General features: G+C 42.3%; 1 protein-coding gene across 5 annotated transcripts in view; it reads left to right on the top strand.

The window, feature by feature from the left end:
• Positions 1 to 20,158, top strand: part of fam110b (family with sequence similarity 110 member B) — a 150,383-nt gene that overhangs the window by 38,703 nt on the left and 91,522 nt on the right. For 2 of the 5 annotated variants that reach the window (XR_004411759.1, XM_033019759.1), the window contains exon 2: positions 11,388 to 11,444. The exons of the other annotated variants lie outside the window; for them this stretch is intronic. The gene's annotated coding sequence lies outside the window, so the exon portion shown is untranslated. The remainder of the gene's footprint in view (positions 1 to 11,387; positions 11,445 to 20,158) is intronic. 5 annotated transcript variants of the gene reach the window in all.

Raw genomic sequence — 20,158 nt, forward strand, 5'->3', positions numbered from 1 at the left:
GAAAATGTTTCTGTATATTACACTATAATACAAGCCTGTCTTTACATTATAAAATCGTGGTTTGCAATTTCATGCTATGTTTTGAATTCATGCAGTTTAATTGTTACAACAAATAGGCCATTCATCCCATCATTTCCATGTTAGTCCTCGGCAGTACATCGGAGATGTTCTCATTCTTTAGGAAACGGAGGTTCCCCTCTTCCATTATAGATGAGGCACTCATTCGGGTCCCCTCGATATCCCGCAGCTCCGCTCTAGCTCCCCCTCGCCCCATTCCTAACAAAGACAGAGTCCCCCTTGTCCTCACCTTCCACCCCATCAGCTGTCACATACAGCGTATAATTCTCCAACATTTTCGCTACCTCCAACGGGATCCCACTACTGGCCATATCTTCCTATCTCCACTCCTTTCTGCTTTCTGCAGAGACCGTTCCCTCTGCAACTCCCTGGTCAACTCTTCCCTTCCCACCCAAACCACCCCCTCCCCAGGTACTTTCCCCAGCAACCACAGGAAATGCAACACCTGTCCCTTTACCTCCTCCCTCAACTCCATCCAAGGATCCTGACAGTCTTTCTAGGCAGAGGTTCACTTGCACCTTCTCCAACCTCATCTACTGTATCCACTGTTCCAGGTGTCAACTGCTGTACATCGGCGAGACCGAGCGCAGGCTCGGTGATCGTTTCGCTGAACACCTCCACTCAGTCCATCTTAACCCTCCTGATCTCCCGGTTGCTCAGCACTTCAACTCTTCCTCCCATTCCCAATCTGACCTTTCTGTCCTGGGCCTCCTCCATTGTCGCAGTGAGGCCCAGTGCAAATTGGAGGAACAGCACCTCATATTTCACTTGGGTTGCATACCCAGCGGTATGAACATTGACTTCTGTAACTTCAAATAGCCCTTGCTTTCCCTCTCTCCATCACCTTCCCAGTTCTTCCGCCAATCTTACTGTTTCCGACTGCATTCTATCTCTGTCCTGCCCACTCCCCTGACATCAGTTTGAAGAAGGGCCTCGACCCGAAACGTCACCCATTCCTTCTCTCCATGGATGTTGCCTGTCCCCCTGAGTTACTCCATCATTTTGTGTCTACCCTCTAGTTCCTTTATGGCCACTACTTATTTCGCTGTAGCTCTTAATTTATTTATTTCACTTGTTCTCATCAATTCCCCTTTGAATCTTTTGCCACTTATCTATAGTGGAGATAATTTACAATGGCCAATTAACTTGTCTAATACGCAATACAGGTAAGTATAACTGGCCAATAATTCTCTCCATCACCTTGCGGCAAATCCCAACTGGCCTCTACACCAGCATTTAATAGATGTTAAATATTATCATTAAATACTGAAGCTTTTTAATATTGCCATTATTATTTCTACCACTCTTGTACGCTGTGCATTTCACATTACATTTATTCTCTTCAATAAACCAAGTTCAAGTTCCCATCCCAGTTTGTTGTCATATGCATGAGCATAGTGAGATTTACTGTAGTTATGATAAAAAATCTTGCTGGAAGGACCAACACGGGTAAGGACTCGGACAAACACACAAAATAAATTATACATAAATTATACATAAAATTCTAAATCAAAGACTGTAGAAATATCACTTGAAAAAAAACAATAAGTTCATAGAAGTACAAGAGGTGGGCAATAGTATTCCATTGTTGTGAAGAATTAGGATCAAGGACCTAATAATTGTAGGAATGTAGCTGTTCCTGACCTGGTGGTGTGAGACTTCAGACGTTTGTATCTCCTGCCCGATGGTAGCAGTGAAAAGAAGACATGGCCCAGATGGTGAGGATCCTTCATGATAGATGCCACCTTCTTGAGGCAAGAACTCGTATAGATGCTTTCGATGGAGGGGAGGGCTGAGGCCATGACAGGCAGGGCTGTCCACCATTTTCTCCAGCCATGTGCATGCCAATGTGTTGGTAGTGCCATATCAGACCATGATGTCACCAGCTTGGATACTTTCTACAGTGCATCTGCAAAAGCATTGAATTTGTTGTATTAATATTTTCTTTTGCCACATTTTAGGAACTGTTACTGTTTTATGTTTAAATTTGTATTGAATCTGCATTATAAGAAATCCCTCTTCTTTTAACAGGTTTTAAAAACACTTGCCATATCTCTAGCTTGACCAGTAATGTGAGGATTTTGCTTTTATTATTTTCTAAATGTGTATTTCTCAGTTTCCTTTCTCACAATCTAATTTCATTTTAAAAGTGTTGTGTTTGTGCATAAAACATCAACTTATTTTTTAATAATAATCAAAATGGACACTGTCATCAGGACAATCTTAGCTTACAGTTTGAACTGTTTATTTTCCAATTGATTGATCTAATTGATCTAATCCACTACCATCTGCATGAAATTAACAACTTTCTAGCCTAGCATTTTGAAATTGGCTACTTTTTTTCAATCTGAATTTATATTGTATTTGTTTTACCAAGAAATTCATTAAGAATAATCTGAGGTACATTTTAAGGATCTGCATATCTCAGCCCACTTTAAATATTGCAGATCTCTAATTCAGCTTATTTTGCTGTATTTAGTCTATACTGTCTGCATTTAATCGGAGCTAGACACAAAATGCTGGAGTAACTCAGCCGGACAGGCAGCATTTCTGGAGAGAAGGAATGGGTGACGTTTCAGGTCGAGATGCTTCTTCAGACATTTTCTGCCCTTCCTACTGCATTTAACAGGAGTATTTATAGGCTCACTCCATTTTATGGCCCCGAAGCAGCCTCTTTGGACCATGATGCTGGCAGCAGCTTGCAAAGGAAAATTAGTATACCCTATTCCTCTTACATAATGTTTTTCAAGGAATTATCTATCTTAAAAGTCTGCATACACTGTTGCTCCTTGTGTTCGCAGCAATTTTATCTAAATAGATAAAATTGCCAAACTTTTCCTTTGTTCTAATAATTTTTCAATATTTCCTCTTATGAACTTTGAATCAGTTAGTTGCGCAGGAGGATATTATTGCTATTGAGGGAGTGCAGCGTATGTTCACGAGGTTAATTCCCGGGATGGCGGGACTGTCTTATGATGAGAAGGCAAGAACGGGGTACTGATTGTGGATGATCAGACATGATCACATTGAATGGCGGTCGGTGCTGGTTCAAAGGGCCGAATGGCCTACTCCTGCACCTGTTTTCTATGTATCTATGTCCTGAATGCTCCATCCTTTCTTCTAGTTGTTATTGGCCAGATTTTCCCAGGAGGTGCTGAGGATGTTCCTTTTCTTCAAGGTTGTTTTGAGCACATCCTTTAATCTTTTGCTTTGTCCCCTGTCAGAGCTCAGAATACAGGGTCAGTTGTGCGAGTCTGCTGCAGGGACGGTCATATCATTGGTAGGCCCAATTTTTGTTGAGTAAGTGCATCTAGGGTCTCTGCTCTGGCAATGTGGGCATGGGAGAAGATCCTGATAATAGTTCACTTTGTCCTTCCATTGAATTTGGAGGATTCTGTACATAATCATTAGCTGTATTGTTCCTGTGCCTTGAGGTGCTTGCAGTACGTAGTTCATGTATCAGAAGTGTATCGGTGGGAAAGGAATCATTGCTTCCCAGTAGATCATAAATACATTAAGTATAAATTATTGATTTTTAAATACACGTTTCTTCAAGGAACCAAAGTCAGTGCCGGCAATTTGATGCAGTTCACCATCGATATCTGACTTTGCTAAGAGGTCGCTCCAATTCTTGGAGAAATGGTCCATGTTTTCTAGAGTCTTAAGGGCCTGTCCCACTTGCGTGTCCTTGGCACGCAAATTACGTGACCAAATGGTCACTTTGAGACGCGATGGTCGGGCGCGATTACATGCATACGCATAGCTGTCTGGAGCGCGTGACATCATTTGAAGTTGGACACAAAGCTGGAGTAACTCAGCGGGACCGGCGGCATCTCTGGAGAGAAGCAATGGGTGACGTTTCGTGTCGAGACTCTTCAGTCTGAAAAGAAGGGTCTTGACCAGAAACGTCACCCATTGCTTTTCTCCAGAGATGCTGCCGGTCCCGTTGAGTTACGCCAGCATTTTGTGTCTTATCTTCAATTTTCTTGGCCCAGCTCTGGGAGTAGAAGTGGGGGCGGATCCGGACCGCAACGGCCATGAGCCCCAGGCCGAGCTCGGCGATCGTTTGCCTGCTTCTGCTGCTGTTGAAGGTGAGACGTTGCGTTGCGCCAGGGTCTTGGGCCTGTCCCACTTTGGCCGTCAGTTCCGCGACAGGCCGTTGGCGCGCGAAGATTTCGTTCACTACAAACATTTCGGAGCCCCGTGCGATGTCGCGCACAACTACATAGCCCTCCACGCTTCTAAGTGGGATCGGCCCCGCGTGGCCATACGATGCCCGTGTGCCTCAACGCGACCACGAGGTCGCATAATTTGCCTGCCAAGAACACGTTAGTGGGACAGGCCCTTTACCTTGAATCTTTGTCGTCAGTGCAATGTGGTGCAGTTAGGCAGGTTAGTAAAAGGCTTTTTCTTGGCTCATTAAAACCTTTGCTGCCATCAATCAGGAGGGAATGGAATGTCCTCCTTAAATTTAGCTGTCCACAAAACCTTGTTTCTTCCTTGCACTTGGTCCACTCCATGATATTACTCCAGACCACATTTGGAATATTGTGAGGAATTTTGAGGGAGTGTCTGCTGTTCCTTTTAAACACGTTACTTAATATTCTGCAGTAAGAATTCTGTACTGTTACCCTCCACTTCATGGGCAGTTTTTGTTGAATTCTTCCTAATTGGTGTGTAGTGAACACGTTAACACTTATTTCCAATGGGCAAACAGGATCATTAGGAGGGAACAGGATAACTCTTTGTGACCAACTTTCCGACAGAAGTACAGAGTCGGGACTTCCATCTGCGCCAAATTAAGAATGTGTTCAAAAGACAAAAGGCTGGTGTTTGCTTTAGGAAATTATTTTTGGCATTCCTTCAATACAGTAATAATTTCTTAATACTTGCAATGAAATTAGCTATGAAATTCACTTTACCCAGTGAAATCCACTGCATGAGGAGTACATTTCCACATTTCTAGTTCAAGAATGCGGTATATGGAATGATTTCTTCTGAAAAATGTGAAAGCAGATTGAGAGGGTCAGAAAGGAAAAGGGCCCTTTGGCCTATCGATCACCCGTTCAAGCTAGTTCTATGTTATCCCACTTTCACTTCTATTCCTTACAAATTAAGGGACAATTTATAGAGGGTAATTAACCTACATCTTGAATCTAGGAGAAAACCAGAGCCCCCAGAGGAAACCCACATGGTCACAGAGAGAACATGCAAACTCCATACAGAGAGCACTGAGGTGACGATTGAAGCCGGGTCTTTGCTGCTGCATGGCAGCAGATTTAACAGCTGTGCCACTGTGCTGCCCTTTATTTATTGACCTTAACTGTGGCTTTGTTCTCATCATGCAAAACAGTCAAGATTCAATGTATTCTTTTGTTGAATATTAATATGTCTCAAAAACATGAAAGTAATTACCAGCAACTGTGATGCAGCAATTGGAGTGACTTGTTTCTGGGAGATTCTCACCATCTCAAGTACAGTTGGGCAAAACACACAAAGTCCAAATGACAACAAACTCCAGCAGGAGCCCCCTATGGCTTTTCCTGACATCAGACATGTTTTTCATATCCTTGTGTTATGCTTTATCAAAACTTTGGTAGGAGGTATTAATGTTTGTTCAGGACTATTGGATAGTCTGTGAAGAGACTGATATATCTGGTCTTCTGGGTGCTGCTCATTAGCCTTGTACAAGTTGTCATCAACAGTTGCAAGGTGAAAATGTCAAGGGGATGTCTGTAACTGACAATACTGGAAAAGGCATGCTAAACTGAGATGACGTGACAGGGTTTGTGTACATTTTCCACAACAATCCTCTCCACCCCCAGCAAGCTCTGTGCACCACATGATTGGGTATTCTACTGGAAGTCAGACTCCTTCTGCCCACTGGAGTGAATGGAGAAGCCCTGTGCTATAAGGACAGCGCGGTTGTGGATTTTGCGGTTACCGTGGAGGAGGGTCGATGACGGGAAGAAAATTGTGACCAGGAGTGTGGATATGCAGGAGTAGTGAATGAGAGGTTGAAGATTAGATGCAACTGTGTGTGGTACCAAAAACATTGGGTACAATGCTGGTGTACTGAAAGGGCATCTACAATGGACAGAAAGGGGACTTTTTGGTAGATGGTTCCAAGCAACGGGTCCATGCCCTTGGACCTGATCAGGCAGCTTTTCTTGATTATTTTTGCTGAATTTGTGGTGAAGACATTCCAGAAAAATTGACACTGCTGTGTAGACTTTGCAGAAATAATATTCTACCATATTTTGTTGGGAGTGTTTCCTGTTTAAATGTACCATATGCAAAAAGAATCTGGAAACAATTTAATGACCTTTGTGCAACATTGCTTTCTGAGAATTCTGTCGAGGCACACATGAATATTGCATTATGTGATAAATTCTAGGCTCATGTATATTGCTGGAGGCATTTCCTGTCAACTGTTATTCTGAAACCACCCGCATATTAATTGGAAATTAATCTTGATTAATTTATAGCAGAGGATTGGTTATGGTCCAGATAGCACCAAGAATGCCATCAGTTTGGTGATGCATTTTTGAGACCTGGACTCCTGAGGCCATTTTTTTTTTTCATTTTAACATAAAGGGAAATGTTGGGCTCACTCCAATTTATTTAATCTTTAGAAAGTATAACATTGACACTGAGAACATGTTTGTAATGTCTGCTTGATATATTGGTGCACAATTGGTTAACCAAACTGGCAAATGTCATGAGTTTGGATTTGAAAAATGTTGGTGCTCCCATTCAATGAAGATTTATTTATCCACAATGCTTATGTCTTCTGACGTTAAGTGCCTGCTGATGGTATAACTTAATGGTGACCTTACTACCGAATTGTAGAGTGTAAAGACAGGTCACTTCTAATGTATTCAAATGGTGGCGTTTCAAGAGGGTGTAGTTGCTGTAATCGGGAGTAGAAAACTAATTGCTGACATAACTTATTATACCAGCTATCATCCAGTTAATGGTGTTGGGGTGAATTGTTGTTCCTGAATTATAATGCGCAGATGGCAAGCGTGTGGTGGGACTGCACAACTACCTTTCCTTCCATTGCTTAACCTGCATGTCCAAGTGTTCAGCTTGTTGAGATCCACACGTTCATAGGTTTATAGGTTTTAAGAGCAGAATTAGGCCATTCGGCCCATCAAGTCTATTCTGCCAATCAATCATGGCAGATCTTTCTCTCTGTACCTCATTCTCCTGTCTTCTCCGTATAACTACTGACACCCTTACTAATCAAGAAACTGTCAATCTCCGCCTTAAAAAACATCTATTGACTAGGCCTCCGTGGTTGGCTGGTAATGAAATCCACAGATTCACCACCCTCTGACTGCAGCAACACAAGCAATCCGGCTCCTGGTTTTCACCCTACCCATTGATGATGGGGAGGATAAGTTGTCATCCCCCAGCCAGCCGGTCATTTTGCATGGTCAGCTGGAATACATGGGACTCCCTAAAAGCAAATCAAAATCCCTATTGCCATTTTAACTGAAATCATTTGTGTTGTTTTATGCCCCAATTATTTGAAGGTTCACTTGCCTATAGGCATTCACATTGCTGGGATTTGTGACCTGATTTCCAATTGCTTCTTTTGGTTTTATGTGGACATCAATCATCTGGTATGCTTTTAAAAGAAACCTCCCAGGCCTTGAGTGTTTAATCTTGAAATGGCATTAAATATCGTGAGTTTTTAAATCATAATTGTATGAGAGAAAAAAACAAAGGCAGAGTTCTTCAATTTTTTTTTTATTAGTCCTCAAAAGTTTAATTGCCTTTTTGTTATTTTTTTGTTTCAATAGCCACATGCACCGCTCAGACCATGCTGAGAAATGACAGATCTTTGATGATAAATCCAGTAAAATGTCTCCATAACAGGAAACCTGGACTCTTCCGGTACATGATGCTGTCTTTTATCAGGTTGTTTTTAGAATGATAGAAGCGAGTTCTGACCTGCTGTGCATATCAAAATTGTTTACACCAGACCTCATTGTAAAAGTATAGACATTTGTAATTAAAATTGTTTTGGTTTCCCGGGTTGATAGTTATCATAAAGTCCTGTCTTTGTTGATATTAGAACTAGTTAGAGACTTGTAAATTTAAGAATTATCGTATTAACCGGCAATGAAAACGCACCTGCGTCGAAGACGCAATCCCATTTTAAGTTGCTAAATTATGAAAAAAGGCTGGCAGGACAGAATTTCTCACTCAAAAATAAATAAATAAAGAAATAAATAGATTGGTGGATGGATAGAAATAAAGAGTGGCAATTCAATTTGCCCAAGGCTTCCAGATCTCCTCCATTCTGAATGACTGAATGGGTGGGGGGTGGAGGGTGACAGCAGGTGGAGAGATGGTGGGGAAAAATAGGAGCACACCAGGACATGTTGAATCAGTTGTGATCTTGTTGAATGACAATACTAGTTCAAGGGACCAATTGAGGTTAGTCCCGCTGATACAGGAGTAAGCTCCACCGCCATCAGTCCTGTTATCCATCGCCCACTGACCTGCTCCGCTCTGTGATATTTGCTCTTGAAAGACACGGACCGGGCCGTGAATGCCATGTAGTGTCACCCAGCGCAGCAAGTGAGGCCATGTCCTGCTCCCGGCGGCAGGCGGAATTTAAGGATTTGCAGGAAGCGGCTGACGAGCGAGTCCAGCGAGCGGCAGGAGAGAGGTGTTCAGACTAAGAGCATTGCCAAAGATGAGCGGGCCAGCAGAAGGCGCTGAGGTGGCGGCCGGTTCCGCTGTCGAGACCCAGCAGCCGCTCGCAGCCACCCGAGCTACTTCCCTCCCCAGCCACAATGCGGTGGCTCCGTGCCCAGAGCGCCGTGCAGCGGTGAGTGAGTGAGTTGCTGGCATGTTCCCCAACCCCTTCCTTCTCAATGCTCCTGCCTGTGCTGACCCGGGCCAGACTTCCCAGATGCTGAGAAAGGAACTCAATAAAATAAAGCTCAACACTCACAAGTGAGGCAGTCCCTGTGGAAAGAGAAATCTACGTTTTGGGCCCAAGACAGGGAAAGACAAGTCAGCATTAAGTAGCAGAGTGAATGGGGGAAAGCTGTGTATAGATGTCTTTGTTGCTGACAGATTGAAAAAATGCAACGGATTACCAGAAGAGGCATTAGAAAAACAGTTTAGTTTAGTAATACAGTGTGGAAACAGGCCCTTCGGCCCACTGAGTCTGTGCTGACCATTAATACTATCCTACACAGACTAGGGACAATTTACATTTATGCCAAGCCAATTAACCTACAAACCTGTATGGCTTTGGAGAGCGAGAGGAAACCGAAGATCTTGGAGAAAACCCCCGCAGGTCATGGGGAGAACGTACAAACTCTGTACAGACAGCACCCATAGTCAGGATCATACCTGGGTCTCTGGTGATGTAAGGCAGCAACTCTGCCACCGAGCTGTGAAATCCTTTTTTAGTTTCCCTTCAAAGCTGTTAATTCCAGCCAATTACATTTAAACAATTTCTTCACATTTCAACTGTGTGCAAACTTCATTCATGTTCCAAGCGCAACTAGACGAAGCTCTCCTCACCAGCTTGCCTAGTTCAAGCATTTACAACTGTTATCCACCGTGCTGTCATTCGCTTATGGACACAATGTGGGTCAAGCATCATATCCAGAGAAAATGGATAGGTGACGTTTTGGGTCAGGACCCTTCTTTAGATTGATTGTCAGCTCCACCACTCACTGCTTTAATTATTGTGAAGCCTGTCTTCCCTTGTTTTTGTTTCCTTACGGGCCTGTCCCACTTAGGTGACTCTTTAGGCTACTGCCTGGACTAGTTTTAATGAATTTCACCTACGACACCTGGCCGACAGCCTACGACAACACCTGCGACAGCAAAAATTGTCGTCACTGTGGCCAAAAATGTTTCAAAAATGTTGCACATTTTGCAGCAGTTGCCTGTGGTTGCCCAAATAATAGCATAAGTGGGACGGGCCCTTTATTAAGATGTACATATTTATCTCGGGGGATGTGGTTGGCTTTGGCAAGGCTAGCATCCAGGGTCCAGGTGAACTGGATCAAGTTACTATGTTTTTGGTAGTAGCAATTAATACCCCTGAGTTTAAGATGACGTCTGAGCGAGATGTTCCTACAAGATTAATTCGCTTTCAAGATGAAAATTTTGGGTTCATTAACCCAATAGCAGAGCGCTAGGACAATGAACTGCTGACATTGAGCATCACTCAGTTTTCTACTGAAGATTGTCTCATTTTTCTGGGTCCATCTTTTTTGGTGATTAGAAGCAACAATCGGAGTGACCAAGTGAAAATTGTGGGCGGAGAGCCAGGGAATGGAGGGTGAAAAGATGAACAAAGTCAGTAGACGAGTGAAGGAGAAGGGAACTAAGAGTGATGTAGTTGCTTTCCCCCCCCCCTCCCCCCCCCCCACCAATTTAGAATCAGTAATGGGCTTACCGTTCTTGTGTGTGTCTCGCTCATGGACAGGGGGTATTTGACAATGGAAGAATGGGGCTAGCCCAGAATGCTATCTGGTTGGCATGGACAAGCTGCTGTGCATCCATTCATTAGACTTCAGAAATACTGAACAGAAACAGACCCTTTGGCCCACCAAGTCCACGCCGACCAGCAATCACCTTGTACAGTAACACTATCCTACACACATTTTTCAATTTTTTAACAAAGTCAATTAACCTACAAATAACGTCTTTGGAGTGTGGGAGGAAACAGGAGCACCTGGAGAAAACCCACGCGGTCATACTGCTGGGAGAATGTACAGACTCCGCACAGACGGGACCAATAGTCAGGATTGAATTACAGCACTGGGTCTCTGGTGCTGTAAGGCAGCAACACTACCGCTGCATTACTGTGGTGTCCCTTCTTGTTCTTCTTGTTACTTTATCTCTTGTTAACCCTTTCTCTTGTTACTTTATCTCTCGTTGACCCTTTCTCGCTTTCTCTAGCTAATATTTGTTTGTTGTCCCTAGCCGTTTAACGTGCATGTGTGAATATTATTGAAACGTGTTATAGTGTGGCTAGAAATACACTTAACATAAGCATTCAATAGCATTTCAGAATAGAAAAATCATGAAAGAATTGTCGGCTTACTGCAGAAGTGGAAACCTAGCCTTTCAGTTTATTTGACAAGAAGCTGGGTGCAAATGTTAACATGCAAGAGCTGCATCAAAGGATTGTTTTTCCCTTGGAAGCTACAATGAACAAAGTATTCTATGACCACGTCATTTTGCAGTCCGTTAGAAAAGCACCGAGGGAAATCCAGTTATATAAAGAAATTATGTTTTCTTTGCGAATTTGTGTTATTCAGGTGCCCAGTGATCCTGAAGGAATGTCTAACTGGAGCAGTGAAGGAATGTGTGAAAGGGTAGGGAAAATAAACTTATCTCTATCATTTCAGAGTTTACTGATTATATGTTCTAAACAATGATGTTTGAACTTTTTTGGATTTGCTGAAAGAGGGTTTGTGATTAAGTGAAGAGCAGAGAGATTTTGACGGGGAATGAGTGCTTGTACAAGTCGGGCCTGTGGTGAATGGCAAGCTGGTCACTGGGGCTCTGGGAGCTGGCACAACTCCCAGGCGGTCATACATCACTATCCACCAGTTCAGCCAATATTTGAAATCCGTGTGGGATTGAAAGGGAAGAGAAACTACCACTTGGGTAGAATTATGTGAATGATTAAAGAGGAGGAAGGAGGAGGAAAAATTGATCAATAAGACAAGAACTTGCATCTTAAGGATAGTGTAGAAATTGTAGAAACAGTTAGAAACATAGAAAAATAGGTGCAGGAGTAGGCCATTCTGCCTTTCGAGCCAGCACCGCCATTCAATATGATCATGGCTGATCATCTAAAATCAGTTCCTGCTTTTTCCCCATATCCCTTGATTCCTTTGTCCCTAAGAGCTAAATCTAACTTCTCTTCAAAACATCTAGTGAATTGGCCGCCACTGCCTTCTGTGGCAGATAATTCTGTGGCAGATAATTCCACAGATTCACAACTCTTTGGGTGAAGATGTTTTTCCCTCATCTCAGTCCTAAATGACCTACCCCTTATTTTTAAACTGTGACCCCCTGGTTCTGGACTCCCCCAATATTGGAAACATTTTTCCTGCATCTAGCCTGTCCATTCCTGTAAGAATTTTACTTGTTTCAATAAGATCCCCTCTCATCTTTCTAAATTCCAGTGAATACAAGCCCAGTCAACCAATTATTCCATCAAATGTCAGTTCCACCTGGTGAATTAACCTGGTGAAGCTACGCTGCACTCCCTCAATAGCAATAATGACCTTCTTCAAATTAGTAGACCGAAATTGCATGCAATACTCCAGGTGAGGTCTCACCAGGGCCCTGTACAACTGCAGTAGGACCTCCTTGCTCCTAAACTCAAATCCTCTTGCAATGAAGGCCAACTTAGATTTCTTCACTGCCTGCTGTACCTGCATACTTACTTTCAGTGACTAATGTGTAAGCAACTGAAGAAGGTTCTGGACCCGAAACATTACAAATTCCTTCTCTCCAGAGATGCTGCCTGTCCTGCTGAGTTACTCCAGCATTTTTGTGTCTACCTTCAATGTACAAGCACAACCAGGTCTCGTTGCACCGCTCCTTTTCCTAATCTGACACCATTCAGATAATAATCTGCCTTCCTGTTCTTGACACCAAAGTGGATAACCTCACATTTATCCATATTATACTGCATCTGCCATGCAACTGCCCACTCATCTTCCCGACTAATGCGGATTCCCTTCAATTCCCCCCTCCCACTAGATCATAGGTCTCCTAGTATTTCTGGGAGATTGTTTGTGTCTTCCTTAGTGAAGACCGAACCAAAGTACTTGGTTAACTATTCTGCCATTTCTTTGTTTCTCATTATAAATTCACCTGTGTCTGATTGTAAGGGACCTACATTTGTCTTCAGTAAATTCAAAAGTAAACAGTGCTGAAAAATGCACGTCTTATGCAAGTCTTTTATTGGTACTGTAGTGACTTATGTCATGTTGATAAAATACTTATATCTATTTTATACTTTGAAAAATAATATCTTTAAAGATTGAATTATGAGGATCGAAAGTGCAAGAACATCTAAACCTATTTTTGTTTATTTGTTTTCATCTTGCATGTGGTTGAATGGACAGGAAGTAGAATAACACTGTTAGCAAATTCGCCTAGTGGTCATAACCAAGAATGTCAATTGTAGTGAAATCTTAGGGATTGTAACACCTAGTCCTACTAATCAATCTGGCGGGAGAAACTGTAATGAGGAAAAACTTTAGATTCTTGAAATACTGGGACCAGTGTTTAAACGGGGCTTCTCAAGCTGGACTGGATGGGACTTTAAATAGAGCTGGTACCAATATCCTTGTAGAAAGGTCAAATATTATTGTTGGGGAATGTTTAACATCTTATTGAGGAGGAGCAAAATCACCAGTTTGAATTGATCTGAATAACAAGAAGTTCAGAACAGGAATATAAGAGACAGATACTGGATACGTCTCCCATTCTTAGGACCATGTACAGAAATATATTTGTTGTAGTAAACTTTGGCCTGCATGCACAAGTGACCAAGTGATATTGTGGCAAAATGACACTTCTGTTAATCCCGGGGCCGTGCTTATGCATCTTAAACTCCTATTTTCTCCCCTTGGGTATTAATCCTTTTCCCTTTCTGAAAGTGATCATTAAATCTATTTCCGTTGCCTTTTCAGAAAGTACACTGCAGATCACAATTTGCTGAATAAAGAAATTTTGTCTATGTTCCATCGGATTCTTTTGCCAATTGGCTTAAATCCATTCTCTGGCTGGTGTTGCTTTCTGCCAAAGAAAACAAAATCTCAAGTCTTCATGAATTTTGAGTGCCATGATTAAATCACCATTGTAATGCACCACCTCCACGCTCCACATGGCATTAACATCTTTTATACATTGTTTATTGACAACTGAGGTAAATTTTTAAAGTTGAAAATGCCATGACGCGTCATACTAGACAAAGGGAAGAGAAATTAGTATGGCCAGGAACGTTGCTTTCCTCTTGAATGGATCTACAATTATTAAGCAATGTTTTCTTTCGCTCATCGTACAATAAGAACATTTACAGAAAATGGTAGTTTTGCTGGGAACTGACATCTTCGAGGCCCACTTTAGAGTACAATGAACTTGAATAACTTTCCTGTCCTGTTTGGGAATTATGACAGCAAACTCATTTATGGGATGGGCAAGTTGTTTTTAATGGCCAGGAAACAAACTAAATTCCTGAAGACAAAGATGTTGAACTCTTTAACGTAATTTGACATTATGCAGGAATAAGTATGCATTGATTGGCAATGACCTTGATGTGGAGAGATTTTTTTCCTGTATTAATCCTGTATTATCGTTTCATCAGTTTGACATTTTTTTAGTTAAAGGTTAGGAATACCGTATCCTTGGATTTCTATTAGAATTTAAAAAAAAATGTAATTGCAATTATAGTGCACTGTGTCAGGGGGTTGCTCAATGATTCCCAGACAACTGATTGGGAATTGAGCTCCTTATTGGGAATTAACTAGGTTTTACTCTAAGAAATTCCAAGGGCTCGGGCAGAGATATTTGTATTATAGAGTCGAGAGTTGTCATGTGTATCGGCAATCTATATATTACTATTACTCTCATCTTGTTTGTTTGTATATGTGTGTGGATGTGATATCCCCAAACCCCGCCAAAACGGCACACTATAGCGCTATATGGGGAGGGGGGGGAGAGGGGGGTGGAGATGGGGGGAGGGGGGTCTTATACTTTACAGGTTATTGCCATTTTCAACTTTAAAAACGTCGCAGTCGCGCAGTTGGGGGAGGGTTGCCATGATTGGCGTCACAACGGGGATCTCTGGCGTCACAAGGTGAACCCGTCAGCCACACTGTGCAGTTTGGTGGAATATTGCGTTGGGAGAACGGGGCCCAACGGTTCCCACTTGGTCTAGTAGACAAATAAAATAATTTTTTGCTGCAGCTTATTAGGCCCATTAATGCAAAAACTCACAAAACCATGCAATAATCAATAATACAATAAATAATAATAACAACACAACGTAACCATTGCAGTGTAAAACCAAAGTTCGTAGTGCAGCCAAAAAATGCAGTCTATAAACTATCAGTTGTGGTGTACAGTATTCAAAAGCTTGATAGTTGCTGAGAAGCTTCTTATGAACTGGTGGTCATATTTTTTGGGTTCCTATACAACCTTCCTGTTGGTAGTAGTGAAATGAGAGCACTGCCAGGGTGGTGTGCATCTTTGATGATGTGCCTTTTTGAGGCGGCACCTCCTATAGATCCCCTTGGTAGGAACCTGTGATGGATCGGACAATGAACGCTATTCTGTAGCCTCCTTCGTTCCTGGGCATTTGTGGTACTGAATTAAACTTGTGATGTAACTAGACAAGATACTGAGTTGGATGATCAGCCATGATCATATTGAATGGCGGTGCAGGCTCGAAGGGCCGAATGGCCTACTCCTGCACCTAATTTCTATGTTTCTATGTTCTCTACCGTGCACCTGCAGAAGTTCAATAGAGTATTCCACAACATTCTGAATCTCCTCAGTCTTAGAACGAAGTAGAAACATTGAATTTTCTTTGTAATTGCATCGATATGCTGGGTCCAGGACATATCTTCGGAGACAGAGTAATGTAGTATGGAAACGGGCTCTTCGGCCCAACTTGCTCACGCCGACCAAGATGCCCCATCCACACTTGAAGCTGCTGACATATATATAAAGAAAATAGGTGCAAGAGGAGGCCATTCGGCCTTTCGAGCCAGCACCGCCATTCATTGTGATTATGGCTGATCGTCCCCTATCAATAACCCGTGCCTGCCTTCTCCCCATATCCCTTGACTCCACTAGCCCCTAGAGCTCCATCTAACTCTCTCTTAAATCCATCCAGTGATTTGGCCTCCACTGCCCTCTGTGGCAGGGAATTCCATAAATTCACAACTCTCTGGGTGAAAAAGTATTTTCCCACGTCAGTCTTAAATGACCTCCCCTTTATTCTAAGACTGTGGCCCCTGGTTCTGGACTTGCCCAACATTGGGAACATTTTTCCTGCATCTAGCTTGTCAGTCCTTTTATAATTTTATATGTTTCTATAAGAATTCTATGACAATCTGCACTCCCATCTCATCGACGAAGACAGGTTCCTGGATCCCTGGCTTTCCTTTCCTGAAGTCGACAAACAGCTCCTTGATTGTGCTAGTATTGAGATTAAGATTGAAAGGTGCCAGAACAACAATCAGATTATCAGTCTCCGTCTATACTCTAATTCATCATTACCCATTATTCATCCAACGAGGGTGGTATTGGTGGTGAATTTAACGACGGCATTAAAGCCACTGGTGAACCACCAAAATATCTGGCTGCGCTAACAATATGCCATGTTGCAGCTGTACATGATATTAGTAAGATCACCTTTGGAAACACACTACAGTTCTAGTCAACCTTCATTGGAAAGTTGTCATTAAACTGGAAAGGTTGCTGTGATGTATGTAATATAATTAGCATATTTTATGTCTTGTGCGAGAGGACACATGCGCTGGGGGAGACTCAAGGTGGCATCCTGGAATAAAGAAGCTTGTTAGTTTACTCCCGTATCTGAGTGTTCTTTTAAGTCAGTTCCAAGCACCCAAATACACAACAGTTGTAAAAAAAGATTTACGAGGATGTTAATGGGTCTGGAGTATTATATTTATAGGCCTCATTTATAAGGAGAGGCTGGATAAGCTGGGACTTTTTCTCACTGAGCGTAGGAGGAGGTGGGGTGACCTTGCAGATATATATAAAATCATAAGGGGCATATATGAGGTGAACAGCCAGTCATTTTCCCAGGCAAGCAGAATCGCATAGGTTTATGGGGAAAGATTTTAAAGGGATCTGAGACTAAACATTTTCATAGGCAAATGAGCTGCCAAAGCAAATGTTAGTGATAGGTACAATTACAACATTTAAAAGACACTTGCTTAGGTACGTAGAAAGCAAAGGTTTCATAAGTTATTGGAGCAGAATTGGGCCATTCGGCCCCCCAAGTCTACTCTGCCATCTAATCAAAGCTAATCTACGATACAATAGACTATTTATTTATCCCAGGAGGGAAATTCCTTCTCAACCCTCCCACTGTCTCCCCATAACCCATGACACCTGTACTAATCATGGTGAATTAATTGGAAGGATGTGGGCCGTCATTGGCAAGTGGGACTAGATTGGTTAGTCACTTTGTTCAGCAGGGCTGATTTGGGAGAAAGGCCTGTTTCGTTGCTGTATAGCTCTGACTATGATCATTTGAGATTTGTCATTTTTCACAGACTTGTATTTCATGGGGCGCAGGTTTGTTGATTCTTTAGAGATTTGTGAATCTTGCCTCTGATTCTGCTGTCCATTTTATTCATTCTGTTGCTACTGAGGTTTTTACTTCGATGATCATGTCCATGTGGCATTCTGGACAATGGTTCTCACTTCAACTTTGGAGAATACTTAGAAAATACATATGTTTTTGCAACAAACCAAGGTATACTTCCTATTTGAAATTATTTAACATTAGCATGACTCCTTTGATATACGAGATGTACCTGAACAGCAGATGAATGAAGATTACTAATTTATGGCACTTAGCCATTTCACCAAATGGCATTTTTTTCCATTCTCAACATGCTGATTGTTATTGTTTTATGAGAAGGAGCTCTGAATGGACCTAATTATGAGAGGGTGTAGGTCAGAACAAGTGCAAGTCTGGCATCATTTAACTCTTGAGCAAGTTGGAGGAGGCAGCTGGGGTTAGTAAAGCACCTGATCACAATGACATTCAACAATTTCCACTAAACTCATCAGGACTGAGACAGTTTCTATAAAATGGGAAGCTACAATTCAAAGAAATACAAAGACTGTACAAAGTTGACAAAGATTGGCCTCATCTTCAGACAGATTTTCCTGCCAACTATCTTGTTAATTGGTCTACGGAATACTACACTTGTCGTAAACCTTTCCAAATTAATGAGCATGTTGTGACATGCCTAGTCTATGTCTCATTTAGAGCGGTCTTGTACACTGGGTGGCCAACTACTTTATGTACTTAACACAATATTGTCCCTCTTGTATTTGCCCATTAAGAAAAGCCAGACTTGTTGCACGTTTCCCTGCCTCTAAAGCTGAACAAATAATGCAGTGGTGGAAATGACCACTCAATTGAAAATATTGTTAGTTTCCATCAGTTTCTGTGGCAGGTTATAAAGGATGCTGGTCAATTTGATAATTCACATGTTGAAAAATATTAATATTGTGTTTTCGTAATTTGATTTAACATGGCAAGTAGAAAATGAAGCACCATGTGTATGAGAATATTTTGCTTAATTTTGTATGTATACATAAAGAAATCTGAAATTGGTCTGGGATTAATTTTATGACGAAAGGCCAGTTAGATGGATATGAGTGCAGTAATCTGGGACAAAACCAATTGGCACGAACATAATGAGCTAGGAAATAAAAGTGCCTGTCAATTAGTGTTTTATTGTTGAATAAACTGAGATGATTTTGATGGGGATAGTGTTGTTGTTCTAAATATGGACTTGTACAAGGTGACAATTGACTTGATTGGAAATGTTGTATCCCATTGGATTAAAAGAGTAATAGATGCCTAGATATAACATTAGCTAAAGGTTAAAGGACAGTATGTGAAGAGACAGTAAGTGGTGATTTTTAATTGAATATTTGCAAGTATTGTATTTCTGAAGGGCGCTTTGATGTATGCATGACAATGATCTATTATTAGGGCATAATTTCAAGGCAAGTTACACATAGCTTGGAAAATGATACGATTATTTACCAAGTGATAAAGTGCAAAGGCATGTGACATTTACTTTCAGGAAAGACAATGTGGTACAATTATAAACTGTTTCAGAACAGTAAAATCTCCATGGGGTAAGGAAATCTGCAATAGTGGAAATTTGTTGAAGATTGGAGAGGTTCACAGGTTTTCACTTTCTGCTCTCCACCTTTCCCACCTCCCCCACATCCCTCTAAATTAAATCATGTTCTCTCTCTTCCAGTGTTGATGGAAGCCATCAACATAAAGCATTAGTGGTGCATATCTCCCAACTGCAGTATTGTGTGTGTTCAATTCTGTGCCAGCTTTGGGAAAGTCTAGATTTACAGAAAGGTGCTAGGAAGAATTTATTTTGATTTTATGGATGGACCAAGATTATTTTCTTTGCTGTAGAGGAGAGGCAATGTGATGGTGTCCAAAATAATGAAACTTATTGAGAGTAAATAGGGGATTATGGTTTCCAGGGCAACACAGTCTATAACAAAGGTGATTGACAAGAGATCCAACAGTTGTTTGAATACCTGTTTAACACTGCAAATTGTGATGTGAAAGATTGGTGGTACAGGTGCACAACCTTTTATCCGAAAGCCTTGGGACCAGACACTTTTCGTAATTCAGAATTTGTCGGCCTTCGGAATGGAATTTTTTTAGCGTAGATTTTAATGGCTGGCTCAGTGGTAGAGTGCTCGGCTCATATCCGCAAGGTCGCGAGTTTGCGCCTTGATCCCGGCAGTTACTCGGTCGCGAGTTTGAGTCTTCAATGTCGTTTTTTCTTGCAGAATAAATGTCTGTATGAAATGCAGTGTAGGAGAGGTGTACTGACTGTGTGGGCAGAACTTTGGAAGTGATTGCCCACCAGTCTAAAAAGCCGCTGTGTCTCCCTGTCCCTGGGATAGCAGGGGACGATCAAACAGCACAATACCCCCCTCCCCCTCCAACTCCAGAGGAATCCGCTCCCCGATGGGCCGCTACGGCGACAAGTGGCAGTTTGCCCACAGCCCGAGCTGCGCCCCCTCATCCGCCACCCCAAGAACAAGACGTACCTTGCACACCATCAGCTTCTGCCCCTACGTGTTCCTCTGGAGTTGGAGCGGGGCTGGGCTGGAGTTGCTGCTGGCTGTGGGTCTCTGGGATCTCCGTGCTTGCAGTGGGCCTGGGGGTCGGTGTCCCGTTGGTCCTGACGTATCCGGCCACCCCCCTGGAATGGAGCTGAGACTGGGAACTGTACCGCCCTTGCCCCCT

The sequence above is a fragment of the Amblyraja radiata genome, chromosome 4, assembly GCF_010909765.2.
Source record: "Amblyraja radiata isolate CabotCenter1 chromosome 4, sAmbRad1.1.pri, whole genome shotgun sequence".
In the NCBI taxonomy this organism is placed as follows: domain Eukaryota; kingdom Metazoa; phylum Chordata; class Chondrichthyes; order Rajiformes; family Rajidae; genus Amblyraja; species Amblyraja radiata.